The sequence below is a fragment of the Cryptomeria japonica genome, chromosome 11 (genome assembly GCF_030272615.1).
Source record: "Cryptomeria japonica chromosome 11, Sugi_1.0, whole genome shotgun sequence".
Classification (NCBI taxonomy): domain Eukaryota; kingdom Viridiplantae; phylum Streptophyta; class Pinopsida; order Cupressales; family Cupressaceae; genus Cryptomeria; species Cryptomeria japonica.
Genome location: NC_081415.1, coordinates 41,776,393 through 41,792,742, shown reverse-complemented (window position 1 = coordinate 41,792,742; position 16,350 = coordinate 41,776,393).

The following is a 16,350-nucleotide window of genomic DNA, read 5'->3' as shown; positions in this document are numbered from 1 at the left end:
ATCTATAGATACCCTAGTTGGAAAACTTTCAGCATTTGAGCTTTAAGAATTTGGCCTTTTTGCTACAATTAAGACAAATTTAACCTTCAAAGCATCATCATCTGCATCATCATCATCATCATTAGCTAATAAATTTGATTGGAAATAACTTTATGCAAGAGAACTTAAAGATATCAGGAGGGAAAATAAAGAACTGGAAGAACTTGAAGCACTATTTGCAAGGAAAATGCCTAAAGGTCCTATTGGAAGTAAGTATGAAGGTAAAGCACCATTTAAATGTTTTAACTGCAATAAAGTTGGTCATATGGCATCTAGATGTCCTGAAAGACATGCAAGATTGAGAGAAGAAGCTAAAAGAACATACAAGCCTAACCCTGAATATCAGAGATACAAAATTAAGAAGAATAGAGACAAATCATGTTACTATGCTGATGGAGTTATTGATGAATCTGATGAAGAACCAACATACTATGGATGGGATTTTGTTGCAATAACAGAAGATCAACTGGCACCTACTGTTCCACCAGTAGAGTAGGTCGTGGCAACTAAAATTGAAGAAAAGGATGAATGGATTATAGATTTTGGATGTTCATATCATAGGACTGGTGATAAAAGTAAATTCTTATCTTTTCAGGACTACAATGGAGGTCTAGTAAAATTTGGGGATCACAAAGCTTGTTTGATTAGAGGAAAAGGCACTATATCTTTTGATGGTAAGCACAATACTGACAATGTTTATTATGTTGAAGGTTTGAAGCATAATCTTTTGAGTGTTGGTCAATTAGTTGAAAAAAGATTTCAGCTACAGTTCAAGAATGGTAAATGCAAAATCATGAATATAACTAGTTTGGAGATTGCAACTGTTAATCAGACTAGAGGTAATATCTTTCATTTTAATAACAATGAAAAGACATGCTTGACTGCACATATTGATGAAAGTTGGTTATGGCATAAAAGACTTTGTCATGTGAATTTTGATTGCATTGTGAAGATTAGTTCATCTAAGGCAATAAGGGATCTACCTAAGATTGTAAAACCTCATAATCCAGTATGTAAGGAATGTCAAATGGGAAAACAAGTTACAACAACTTTTAAGAGTATTTGTGAGAAATCCAATGATGTTCTTGATTTAATTCATACTGACTTATGCGGTTCAGCAAGATCAAGAAGTCTACAAGGATATAGATACTTTATGCTAATTATTGATGATTATTCTAGAATGTGTTGGGTTACTTTTCTCAGGGAAAAATCTGAAGCTTTTGGGAAATTCAAATTATTCAAGGCACTTGTAGAGAATGAAACCAGTAAGAAAATCAAATGTTTAAGATCAAATCAAGGAGGTGAATTTACATCTAAAGAGTTCAATACATTTTGTGAAGTGAATGGAATTAGAAGACAACTATAAGCACCCCAGACACCTCAACAAAATGGAGTTGTGGAAAGGAAGAACAAAACTATTTTGGATGTAGATAGAGTCATGATATCAGAAGAAAATTTACCTCATGTGTATTAGAGAGAAGTAGTGAATACAATGGTTTACACTTTCAACAAAGTTCACATCAAAGGTGAAATTGGTAAGACACCCTATGAATTATGGTTTGGTAATATTCCTACTCTTAAGTACTTTAGAATATTTGGAAGCAAATGCTACATTAGGAGAGATGAGTATATTGGTAACTTTGATCCTAGAAGTGATGAAGGTATATTTCTTGGTTATTCATCTAAGAGAAAAGCATATAGATGTTTTAATAAAAGATTGCACAAAATCATTGAGAGTGCAAATGTGAAGATAGATGAACACTTTAGAGGAAATTCAAGGTCTATGGATTCTAAACCAGCAATTGAGATGATCATAAATGAACCTATACAGAATGCACTGGTACAAAATATTGATCTAGTCACACCGACATCATCAAAAAATTGCACAGTGACTGAAGAACAACAACAAGCGAACACACCCAGTTATGTAAGATTGAATCACTCTAAAACTCGGATAATTGGGAATAAGTATCAAGGAGTTATGACAAGAGGAAGACTCGCAAATGAAGAAGTTTGTTTAATTTCTCAAATTGAACCTGCATTTGTCATTGAGGCATGTGAAGATAAACATTGGATTAAAGACATGGAAGAAGAATTGGAACAAATTGAAAAAGAATAATACATGGACATTGGTTCCCCGGCCTAAAGATAAAAATGTAATTGGAACTAAATGGGTATTCAAAAATAAACTTAGTGAAGATGGTAAGGTAATTAGAAACAAAGAGAGATTAGTGTGTAAAGGATATTCACAGAAAGAGGGAATTGATTACAATGAAACCTTTGCACCGGTAGCTAGAATTGAGGCAGTCACATTATTTCTTGCATTTGCAACACACAAGAACTATAAAGTATGTCAAATAGATGTAAAATGTGCATTTCTGAATGATGATCTTGAAGAGGAAGTTTACATCAAACAATCGGATGGATTTTCATTGACAAATGATAAAGATATGGTTTGTAGGTTAAGGAAAGCTTTATATGGATTAAAGCAAGCTCCTAGAGCTTGGTATGCTAGATTGGACAAATATCTTTTGAAGCTTGGTTACACTAAAGGTAATGCTGACATCAACTTATATTTCAAAGTGACTAATGAAGACATCTTGGTTATTTAAGTTTTTGTTGATGACATCATTTTTGGAGGAGAAGATGGACTGTGTAAAGACTTTTCTAAAAAGATGCAGGAAGAATTTGAAATGTCTATGATTGGGGAGATAAAATCCTATTTAGGATTGCAGATTTCACAGACTAATAAAGGTATATTCATATATCAATCAAAGTACTTGAATGAATTACTGAAGAAATTTGGTATGGAAAACTCTAAACTGGTAAGTACTCCTATGACAACAACTAATAAACTATCATTGAAGGATGATTCAACTTCTGTTAATCCAACAAGATATAAATATATGGTTAGAGGTTTACTATATTTGACACAAACAAGACCTGATATAATGAATGCAGCATGCATTGTTTCAAGATTTCAGAGTAATCCTAGAGAAAATCATGAATCAACAGTGATCAAAAGGATTTTCCGGTATTTACAAGGCACAACAAATCTTGGTTTATGGTATCCTAAAGATAAAAATTCTGATTTATGTGCTTACACCAATGCTAATTGGGCAGGAGAAGTAAAGGACAGAAATAGAACCATCAACGAGGCATTCTTTCTTGGTAGAAGATTGATTTCATGGTTGAGAAAGAAACAAAGTTGTACATCATTATCAACATCAAAATTAGAATATGTTGCAGCAACAACTAATTGTACTCAGGTATTATAGATTAAGAAAATGTTGAAGGAAATAAAGATAAAATGCAAAGAACCTATAATCATCTATTGTGATAATTCAACAGCAATTGATATATCTAAGAATCCGGTATTTCACTATAAAACTAAACATGTTTCTATCAAATACAACTTTCTAAAAGAGAATGTTGAAGCAAAAGAAGTGAGATTGGTTTATGTGAATACTAAAGAATAGATTGGAGATATCTTTACTAAGCCTTTACCTAAGGAAACTTTTGAATATCTCAGAGAGTAGCTTGGGGTTATACCCTCACCAGTAGATACTTACACAGTTGATGCTTGGCATCATACCGACAGAATTTACATAGAAACCTTTTTCTGGCTTTGATGGAGGAGCTACCTCTCAGGGGGAGTAATTGGTTATAACAATTGGTCATTGTAATTGGGTCTATGAACTAGTTGTATCTGGTATTTGTATTTCTTTGGCATTTGATGTAAAAGGGGGAGAGATATCTATGGAAAAACAAACATTTTCTTTTAGGGAGAGATTATTCATTGGGAGAGAGATACATACTTTGCATTTATTTTCATATCTATTCTCAAGATTGTTGGTTTTTTTGGTTTTTGGCATTCTGTTTTGGCACTTAGATGTTTTTTCCATCTTGTGTTGCCATCAACGCCAAAGGGGGAGATTGTTGGTATTATGGATATGTTGCATTGGTTTTTTCATTGATGTCAACACTTATCAACACTTATCCTTCTCGAGATCTTTGGTTATGTTTACCGACAAGTTCAATGACTTATGCACAGTCACTGTTATTTGGTTCACTGGTAGGTTATATTGTTCACCAGCACTGAGGATGACTTATTATCATCTGGAGATCACTTGGTTATGTTGAAGACATAGTTTGGACACATGTTTTTGGTGATTTGGTTATTCATCTAATCGGGTTGACATATTTGCTGTTACTGGCAAATTGGTATAGGTTATGGACCGACATGCGTTATCTATTCTAGATCAGCATGATACATTATGAAGATGATTTAATCAATTGGACATTGTTGTAATTACATTGAGCCGACATGATGCATCGCATCTTGACTCACTTAATTGATTTTATTGTAATATTCCTAATTAGCCGACCTTTTGGTATATATGTAAGATCTCAATTGTGAGATGTATGACAATGACATCTAAGGTTATGGTATTGTAACATGGTATGTGTGAGTATTCAAGATCATATGAGCAGACCATAGAGAAGGTTCAAGGAAGGTTTTTAGGAGATTATCAGAGCTTAACCTGTACTGAATCCAATATTGAAGATGCTACTTTGAGCAGTACATTATCATTAGATTTAATCATCTAATTCTAGTCAGTGTGACTCCTATTTTGTGATTGAGCAATGAGCTCTAGGCAGCTAGCCTTTCTGCATGTGCAGACCCCATTTGTAAACATATACTATTTGCAGTAGTATCATCTGATTGTGGGTAAGGTTTCCCACTATGGTTTTTCCCCTTATAGGGTTTCCACATACAAATCTTTGTGTTATGTGTTGTGGACGTTGTTTCTCTTTCTACTTCATGCATTAAGTTTCACTGGTATTGATATTAACTGTTAATCTATTAACCGACATTCAGTTTGGTTTACAGGTATTATGTATCAAGTTTGATTAAGTTATAATTTGGTTGAAATTAATAGACAACTCATTCACCCCCCTCGCCCGCTCTTAGTTGCCTCTAGGTCCTAACAAATACTTGTATATTGGGAAAAAATAACCCGTCAGTGAATTAATCTCTCAGGCCCTTCAGTCAATTAAATTTTTGAATTTTCTGCACTATAGCTGGGACTATATCATTTAACTTTGACTTTTTCCTTGATCCTCCTTCTGCGCTCCACCACATGGCACCCCCCGATTGGCATCGGGATCCCTATCCTACCACCTCAGCATGGTCTAGACACACTGCCAGAATGAAGCTCTTCTTTGTCATTGGGTTGCAAGGGATATGCTGACGAGCGGTTTCTTATCGTGACCTAGCAACCACTGTTGGATCATCTTTGGATCTGGTTGCTCATGAGGTCTCTAGTTTTTTTGGTGTTAGCATTTTATGCTAGTGAGCTGGAGATTGGGTTTAAGTCGCAAGGTCTCGAATTGGTCTTTGCTGCTCACCCATTCTGTCGGGCCCACCATGTGTCAGCCTCTGATTTTCCTTTGGATCCATCTGGGCACCACCTTAACCACCATGTCACCTTAGGCCGGACCTTCCACTTCTTTGTCCTTTAGCCGCAATGATTATTCATCGAGCTATTTCAGACTAGGGATCAATGACCCCCATCGATCTTCCTTGGACTTGCTCGCCCCTTAATCACTTTAACCTACTCCCTTATGCCACATGTCACTTCTAGCCCACTCACGGATCCACTTGTCTTGCCACTTGGACCCACCACTTCATCTTCACCAGACCCACCACAACCTGGGCCTACCTTGTCACCAAGTCGTGAGGGAAACTCTAACGAGTAGCTTGACATCGCGACCTAGCGACCACCATTGGATCATCTTAATCTCCATCTGATCATCTATGATCTGCTTGGCCTTTAACTCGCCTTAGCTGCTCTCCTGTTGGGTCCCACTACTTGGTCCCTAGGTCGCAAGGGTATTCATTTCGAGCACTTCACAACCATGGTATAGCGACAGTCATGGATAGTCTCAAAATTTTACTCCATCGTTGATCTCCCTCGGATCTATCATTGGATCTTCTCGATTTGCATGACCCTTAGCTTCTTCTTGCCAGCCTATCCCAAAATTTGGACACCTTGAGATGCATGCACATGCGGGGTCCACTAGGCCAAGAGCCACCTCTTTCCAAAAACCCTTAAGCTTTGACACTTTAGAAGTGTGCAGGTTTGTATTTAAATACAAAATACGCCCCTTGCACAGCCAATGTGGGATAAATGTTCATGTTTGGTGGCATTTATATGGATATTTCTCAGGCCTTTTAAAACCCTCTTTGGTGCCCAAGTAAAAAATGCTTTACACAGGCTGATTGCATTTTCTCTAAAGTCTTCTTTGCTTCCCATGTTTCACAAGAACATGAGGGGAGGATTGTTGGCTCTATTTTTCATGCCCTCAAACTAGGTGATTCATGTTGACATCAAGTTACCTTTGAAAGTGTAGAGCAGAATTTCATTTGGGCCTCTCAAATTGACTCAAATTTTATAGGTCCCAACAAATCCTTGTCTTGGATATTATTCATTTTATTTATTGGTTTAGATATTTTGTTGGTTTCTTTTATAAACATTTCAAAGGGTTTTCCCTACTCAGGGTTTATGGTTCTATTTCTAAGAGCATAGGTTCTTTTCGCCTATTCAACAACACCCGTCATGATTCTTTCTCTTTCTTCTTCAGTAGGAACCCTGAGTTTGATTTCATCTTCCCCATCCAAGAATATTTGTTGCACACAAAACTGCTGACTAATCCATTTGGAAGCTATATCACTATCTCCATCCCCTTCAAATGAATAATATTCTTCAAATGATAAAATATTTATGGTGTGATCATCTGCATACCCTTCATAATCTTCTTCTTCTAGTAGCTTATTTGCTACCACACATTGGTAAGGGGAATGTGGCATGTCACAAGAAAAACACCACATATCATCTTCTATCACTTGATTCACAGTTATCTTTAAGGGATCTAGTGGTTGTGTGTTGTCCTTTTAGTTTCTTTCTACTGGTTTTTTGTCTTTCCATGTAGTGTTGTAGGGCATATCATGTAATCTGGGTCTATCATGGAGAAAGAATTGTTGTTTTTCTATTTTGTTCACCCTCATAGACAAATCCTTCAAAACATTTAACACTTTATCCAATTTATCTTTGTCGTTGATTTGTTTAGGTACCCTTGGGTTAAACAATTTTGCATCATTGCTTTTTCCGATTCTCCCAGCAGCTTTCCTATTGTTTTCTATGGTTATGGCAGCCTTCATGACATCTTGTAGAGTTGCATGGCTTCTAGTTCTGAGTTCATAATTTGTCTTGCTATCAAAAGCATTTAGGTAATACAAGACACTCACTTCAGGGACTGGTTTTATCCTGTTGGGGATTTTGTTCACAACTTTGTTGATTTCTTATTGAAGTCAACCACTATTTCATCAGCTTCCTTTTTGATACTTATGATTTTATGTAGCACAAACTCAAGGCTAATATGATCTCCATACTTTTTGAGGAAGAGTCTTTTGAATTCTGCAAGGCTACTTATTGAGGCATCAGGCAATGTTCTGAACCAGTCTCTTGCATCCTCTATCAAAGATTGCATGAATAATTTCATCTTGATATCCTCATATGGTAGGCAGAAGTCTTCCATAAATGTATCAAAGGCTTTGCAGTGTGTCTCTCCTATGATTGCATTGCTCCCAGTAAACTTTGGTATTGCAGTTCGGACCTCATTTGGAATAGGATGAGGATACACCATCATTCCTGAAAAGTCAAATTGTTTAGTACGTCCTGTATTCATCAATCCATATCCTCCATGGAAGAAATTTTCATAGTTCTGACTCATATTATTATAAGGGGGGAAATGATTTTGGGGTTGGAGCTACTTTTCATATGCAAAGTTGTTAAAATGATTGTAGTGATATTTAGGAGGTATGTTGGTGTATGAAAAGTTGTTATTTCCATGATCATATAAGGGATTTCCAGATATCTTGTAGGTATTATCCTTTACGTTAGTTTCATCCTTATGACTTCTCCCTTTGTTTGATCCTTGGGTTGCATGTCCACATCTCTCTTTGTAATGTTAATGCCCAGCCTAGCACATAATTCTATACACTCACATGTTCTTCTAGTATCTTTCATTTCAGTAGCTACATCCAACTAATAATCAACAATTTGTAAAATTTTTAGATGAATGGAGCATAAGATTGACTGTAAAGACTTAAAACAAGCTACGATCTGTGTCTTATTCCATTGGGTGCTTGAATTAATTAGATATGAAATGATTTATAACAAAATTTTATCTAATAGCATTCAGATCAAGAAAGTATTGCCTTACAATATTTCTTATCTACACTCCCAACCTAGACTACTTATCAAATCCCTTAAAAAATCCCTACCACTCTACAATCTTGTTTTAACATTTAATTTATCCCTTGGATCACAACATAAACAAAAATTACATACCTCACAACAGTGCACTAAATGAAAGAAACCCTTGATTTACTTCATTCAAAAGATGATAGAATTGTATAGTGGAGAGAAATAGATCAAAAAAATATTTTTATTGACTTGATCAACTATCTTCTATCACAATTTTTTTTACATATAACTCCTTCAAGAACCTGCACAAAAATATGACACATGACTCATTATATTTTTCTCTCCGAAAGGACTTTACACTTTTCTCATTCCACCTAAAACCTACTGCATGGGACCTATGACTCTGACCAAGGAAAACTTAGTACATAAATTAAATTCAGAACATTGTATCATGGCCTTGAAATCCCTTTCATAGAAATAAGGGAGGAAACAAGCTACAGGCCAGGGGAGACACCTGTCATTCAAAAATGACTGGTTACCTAATTATGTTACAAACTATTCCTTCCTACAAAAAATACCAACTGCCTCTTTGATATTATTTATGCCTTTTACTGTTGTCGATTGAAAATCTAATATGGGGTCATGATATACTAGGTTCATTTCCCAAAGAAAATAACCATTGCAAGATGCTAAAGCATTTCACATGCACCAGAAAACTCTAATACTGCACTTTGAAAACCTGAACAAACTCATTTTGGTTCTCAAAACAGTCTCTGCCCTCAATTGAAAATCTCTTGCAATTTGAAAAAGAGAAGAAAATGATCCTTTACTAACCCTCTATTAGTAGACCAGACCCTGTCCACCGTTACCTTCTCGTGCGTGGGAAGAAATGGTTCTAAACTACATTTGAAATAAGGTTAAATCTGAATCATTGATCTTACTCCATGTTGGCACATCGCACCATCGATACTGATCAACCTGACATTGACCATCACAAGTGGCAAGCAAGCCCATCAAAGGTATGATGCAAAACCTCCAACTCACTGCCACCTTATCTCATTTAGTGACCCCACCATCGACTTAACTCGACCCACCTTTGACATGTGGTATCATCTCGTGATGTTGCGGTCCTTAACCCCCTTGCATCTTCCTTCACGGGGTTACAAGGGGTGTTGGATTTGTTCAATCTTTACCCTGCTACCATGGTAATCGCTAGTCTTTAGCTAGTTAAACATCAAGTACCCTTTTTCATAGATTAAAACATCATCATCCATTGAAGCATGTGCAAAATTACATAGCTTTAGTAACTCAGACTTTACTCACTGGGAACCAGTAACATCAAATATTTGAAAAGTCAAACTGTCAACTCACCTCACATGCTTAGGACACATTGGATCATCTCATGATGCCATGGTCCTTAACCACTGCGCACCTTCAACTGTAGGGAAGCACAGGTCGTAGGATTTGTTTGCTCATTAACATAAAGGCCAAAATTTTAAAGTTTAGACTTAGGAAAATATAAAGGGGATGACCGAAAAAAAACTTAATGTCTAGGAAATACAATGGCCACACCAATGTTAACCAACCCTTCGCTTAAGTGGAAAAACGTAATGTGAAAATAGAATAGTAAAAGACTTAAACAAAATGCATAAAGCCTAAACCCTATGACAGAGAGCGAGACTAATTCATATTGACCAAAAATGTAACTAAGGCATGAAGATTTTTGCATAGTCATTTTTAGGAATATCACCACCATGTGTCTCATTTGTGAAGCTTTTATGAAAAGGAAGGAATAGAAGTGAAGATAATTTGCATCGTTTTACAATGCATTTCATATGTGGGTCTTTTAGCGAGAAAGAAAATTAAGGAAGGCAAGGTTTCTACCCAACAGCCAAGCGTTTGCCCAACCATGTTTTAATCATGCATGAACAAGGAGAAATTTTGAAGGCCAACATGATTCAATGATAGCCGTCCATCTTTGGAAGTTGTGCATGCTATTGCATGGTACCAATTTGACAATGTGATTAGGCTGATAATGATGATCAAAGGAGTGGGAAGATAATTGCTAAAAAAACATGAATGCAAAGTCACACAAATGAGGAAGAAGAATATTTTTTGTTAAAGGTTTTTGGATAGTTAGGATAGGCTATAATAAGATTTTGCCAAATTCTAGCCTATATGCTTATTTTCTTATGTTCCTAGTTGGATTATGCTTTATGTCATTAGAGTAAGAATTTGAGATTTACCATCTGTATAATTTTGTACAATATTAAGCATAACTTCTGCTGGTTAAATCATGTCTCAGACTCCTTTATCTTAATTCATATTGCATACACCTAAAAATGGTTTGAAGATAGTTAATCAAATATGCAGTTATTTGATTAATCCCCCTTCCCAATTAATTCAATTCATAAGAAATTTGATTAATTTCTCCATTCATCTACTAGTAAATAAATCTACATGATGTATTTACATAGTTCATTTCATATCCCCCTTTGATTAATTAATTCTAAATTAATTAATTTCCCCCCATATAAATCAATTCTTCTAATCCCTAATTAAAATTAACAAACTCAATTTTGTTGAGATTAATTATCATTTTCCAAATTATTTGAATTTCTAAATTCAAATGAGCACATGGCTCCTAACTTTTAACCACCTCACATTACCATCCCCTAACCTAACCCATTCCATCTAACCCTGAGTTTAACTAACCCTATCCTGTTAGGATTCCCAAAGATACTAAGAGGGGGCGGGGGGGTGAATCAGTATCTGACCGGTTAGATAATTTTCTTGACTTATAACATGAAAAACATATTAAAAGTGTGTACTGATAAATCAAAAATAATGCAGCAAATGAGAACAACAACCACAACATGAAAAGCACACCATAACATAATATTTTAATGAGGAAACCCAGTGTGGGAAAAACCTCGGTGGGATTTGTGACCCACAATATTCACTTACTGGCCAATAAGGGAATATTACTCTTTGCAATAGAGGCCTACACATGCAAGACGAACAAGTGCTTAGAGCTCACTGCTCAACTACAAAATAAGTCACACTAACTTAAAAAAATAGATTATACTAATCCAATGTCTTGTACTACTTCATATCAGCATCTTCTATGCTAGATTCAGTACCGGTTTAAGCTCTACAATATACATAAACCCTTATCCTAATAGTTTGCACATTAGGTCTGCTATTATCTTTTCATATCTCACTTATTTCTTATCTTAAATGATCTACAATGATCTCATACATATATGAGTCATATTACAATCTGCCATGTCGGCTTACAAAAGATTTTACAATTAATTACAAAATATATTTATACAAAATTCTTGTCGGCCATGGTGTCAGTAATCTTCCTTTTGGTGTCAGTGATCTGTATGCCGGTGTAGAATTTGTTGGTGCTAGTGCCTGTGTCAGCCCCGGTATCACATGATTGTAAGGTTGCCATCAATGAGAATACCTTCAATCACCTACAACTTCTCATTGGAGTGTGCATTTGCCAACAATCTCCGCCTTTGGCATTGATGGACACACTCATGAGAAAAATCAAAAAGTGTCCAAAATGATGTCCAAAAAGAATCTGCCAAGATTGTCTTACCAAAACTATGTGCCCAAAAAATGTATGCTCCCTCTGAGCTGATGATGTCTTGTTCTGATCATTTTTCTCATCGCACTACTCCCCCTTTGACATCAATGACAAAGGTTGTCTTTCATTGTCAGTGGAGTGTGGTTCCTGCCTAGATTTTTGTAACCGGTGGGTTACAATCTAGAAAATATCTGCCAAAACCAAAATTAAACTATCGCTGAATCTTTTGCTATCCTGTAATGCCTCTTGTGTCCTCTGGACTATACTAGTGAGTATGTGCATTTTCTTTTCCAGTGTCTTAAGTCAGGGAACCAGAGCCTTAGAAATTTCTTTTCTCAAAGAAATAAGGTAATCTAGTTTAGGACCAAGTTTACATTTTAAGTTCTTTGCCTTATCCTTTATTCTCTCTTTATCCTTTTCTAACTTCTCAATTTTCTCTTCAAGATCTGCAATTTTCTTTTCTATTTCCAAAAATGAATCTAATGTGCCTATTAGATTGTCAGCAATATTGTTAATCTCAGTTTGTGTTTTGCTAATCTCCAAATCTATTTCTTGTGTCAAGATGTCGGTTTTGCAATTATCCCTGTACAGTTTCTTGAAATCCAAAATTGTTTCTACTAGTGCCGGTAATAAATTTTCTATTTGTTCCTTATTCTTCTTCACTATTTCCTCAAAGAATTTCTCTTTCTCCTTATTCATCCTCTCTTTGAATGTGTCTTCATTTATTTGATCAACTGTCAAAATGTTGTCGGTGATGATTTTAGACAATGTGTCTAGTTGACCTAAAGAATCTTTATTATCCATAATACACTTGGGTGCTACCAATTTGAAAATAGGAATTGCTTCATCAATAGCCTTATAGGCTTGTGCATTACACTCTGTGATTTTCTTTATTGAGTCCAGTAAGACCTTTGTCACATTTGTAGGCTGAAATTTTGCTGTTGATGTACAAGATGTCTTCCCAACTATTTTCACAATATCCATGTTGTCGGTTGTAGCAATAACCTTGCTTGTTTTGACCTCTGGTAGGTCAGTTTGTGTTTGCATTTCTATTAACAAAGGTTTAGGCTTTTTAGTTTTAGTCAGTGGCACTGTCTCGATCTGAACCTGTGTCTCAACCTGTTTCGGTTCTGGTTTCTCCATCTATGTCTCAGAAGGTTTCTCTGAGCTCTCAACAACCAATTTCTCAGATGTAGTCTTTGTATGCACTTCCGGTTTCTCAGTTTGTACCTCTGCACTGTCCATTGCTGGTTCTCTTGATTTTTTTTTAGTTTTATCTATGTGTTCTTCTAATTTTTTCCTAGTGGTAACTTCTATCGGTTGCTCTGTTTGAGTACGTTTTTTTGTGCTTATGTTTACAATATCATTGACCTCAACCTCAACATTTGCAGCCAGTGGCTCAGTAGCCACATGTTTCCTTTTATCCTCAGTGGTTTCTCTGTCAACCACAACATTTACTTCTTGCGTGTCTACATTCATAGTGTACAAAATTTTAGACTCGGGATTTGTATCCTCTTGAGGAGTCTCCATACTCACTATAGCCGGTTGATTGTTTGTAGTTTCTACCGGTGGAGTATCTGAAGGAGGTGGGGGTAAGTTATTAGCTTTAGGCTTGGAGGTCCACCTACCTTACCTTTCCCCTTATCCTTTTCCTTTTGGTATACCCTAATGGTCTTAGGCCTTAGTAGCTCTTCTTGTTTCTCTTTTTCAACAAAGAATATGTTCCATTGGTCTGCAGTTTATTCTATTATCTCATTCACTCTCCCTGCCATTCGTGCTACATGCCAGTGAGCAATTGAAAATACTGTCCAGTTAGCCTAACTGATTAATTTGTTTATCTTACCAAGTGAGTTTACTAGATGCACTGCAAGTAATTTTTCAATTTTTATCTTCTTCTCCAGCTCAACAATGGCTACCCTTCTAGCTTCTAATCTTCTACACAAATCATTGGGTATTTCATCAAAAATTTCTTGTATATATCCAAGTGTAAAATTACACTATTTTCTATGCTTTCTTTGTCATCAGCGGAAAGTATATTGTATAGTTTGCTAATATTTTTCAACTTTCCATCTTTTGTTATTTCACTAAGGATTTTATCTAGTGGAGCAATATCTTGTTTTACCTTCTTCTTAATTGGAGGCCTCACTGCCTGTTGCTTTTGTCTTGTTTTTCTAGGAGTGGGTGATGGTACCAGTGAGGGTTTTCTTTTCCTTTCTACCCTTTTGAATACTACCAACTAATGCAGAGGGTTAGGGGTTTTAGGTGACTTCAAGAAAATATGTTTTAAAGTGCTTCACACTCCTTGCATTTGCCTAGTGTTTCCAAGGCACCTTAAGGCTTCAAAGGGGCAAATCAATACCCAACTCTCCACTATGACTCCTAGTGTCTTCAACCACTTATTCCAACCCAATTCAACAAGTTTCAATTATTTTTAAGGTTTCAATACTTCTGCATGCTCTTAAACCCCACTATGCCTGCTACTAGCCCTAGAGCCCCAATTAGGCCACGGCTGAATTAATTCAGTTTCTGCAATTTTTCCCAAATAACTTCCAAAAAAAAAAAGCTTTTCGGATACCCTTTTAGGCTTACTATAACATATATCAAAATTAGGTATGGTTGTTTTGGACCATACCTTTGTTGTCCTAAGACTCAGACTATTTTTACTACAAAAACCCACACTTTTACAAATCAAGTATATAAAATACTTATCCCCCAACCTTTAAACTCTCAATAGTAGTTTTTTATGACTCCAAACCAAGGAAAATCCAATTTTTTAGGTTCTATGATCTTGTGTAATGTGAAAACCCCCAAACCCTCACCAATAGGCTCCAAAACCAAGGGTTTCTTGATTAACCACTCTCTCAACACTTCTGCAACTTTATCAAGGTTCATACACCTTCTCCTAGACCATATTAGACATATCCAGTCATTAAAATACCCCTTTGTTAAGGTAGATCTTCTGCTGCTATAGGCTTGCTATGCTTCCTACTCACAGTGATCACCTACAAACCCACTCTTCCTGCAAGTTATATTGTTAGAATAATAATGTACAAGTTATATTGAGCCCATTCCATGAGTATCAAATTCCTACATTCAAGGAATGGCTCCAAGTCGCATTTTGTGTCTTCAATGCTAATGGCAAAACCTAGAAATTTAAGTACAGTCAGCGATAAATGGAAAAGTCTGATCAAAAACCTCTACAAAAGCATTCAAAAACACTTATTACAATTCTCAATGATTTCCAAAGGATTATACCATGAAAGATCAATCACTTTCAAGCAACAAAACACAAGAAATTCCAAGAAAATGAAGGTTTTATTCAATTTTTCTGTTAAATCCGTACAACATCCTTACTATATCATCCAACCCCACCAAAATGGAATTCCAAGGTTTTATAATACCTTCCCCTAACTTCCCAAACTGAAATCCATCAATTATTCATGATTAAAATGCTTAACAAACAAGTTTTTAGCTTTTCCCTCCAAAATGACACTGGCCACTATTTTCAAATTTTTGAATTTAAAACTCTTATGAAATGGACTTCTACCCCAACCTAATGACTTCTAAAGGATCAAAATGATTTATCAAATAGTTCTAAACACCTTTGAGACCCTTACCAATTCTATACCCATGAAATCCTATATTTGGTCCTATGGCCTTATTAGGTCCATTAGGACAATTAATCATTACATTAGGATCATTACAATAAAATTCCATAATTGGCTTGAAGACATCATAATTGAGTCTATTAGACCCATACACCTCCTTGTCATGCTTCCATGGTGTCCTCCAAGTTGTCTTCATGCCTAGTGCCCCTGCACCATACTTCCCACCAAACTAAGAACTCTTGTCCCTAGAGTGACTAGTCTTGTGCCAACCACCTAATGATGATGTCTTCTAATTTTCAATAGGGAAAAGGTACTCTCCAAAGGTAATCTTCCTCCTGCTACAACCTGCATTCACTTTACCAGAAGCATTAGTATCAAAAAGCTGATTTTGAGTCCTTTGTCTAGGACCTTGTGTCTTCAACTCTTCTTGCCTTCTCATATCACTGTTCTGATCTAATATCATCTGCAAACTCAAAGGTTTAACCACATCTCTCTACTCAATCATAGGACAATCAATGTCCCCAACTTTTATGCTCTTAAAGTCCCAATCTTGTTGCTCCTTAGGATTGCTGTTCTGCTGCAACTTAGTTTGATTCATCCAACCAATATCCTTGACCTCACTACCCTGCACACACATCCTAATTTTGTCTCCAAAATAGATTACATTGTGTTCATTCTTCTCCTTACAAGGTAAAGGTGTTAAACTATATCTTTTGCTATCCTTATGAACCAAATATGTATTTGTATATCCATCATGGATTGTTCTCCTCAAGTATTGCCATGGTCTACCAAAAATTATATGCCCACAAGTCATAGGTATAACATCACA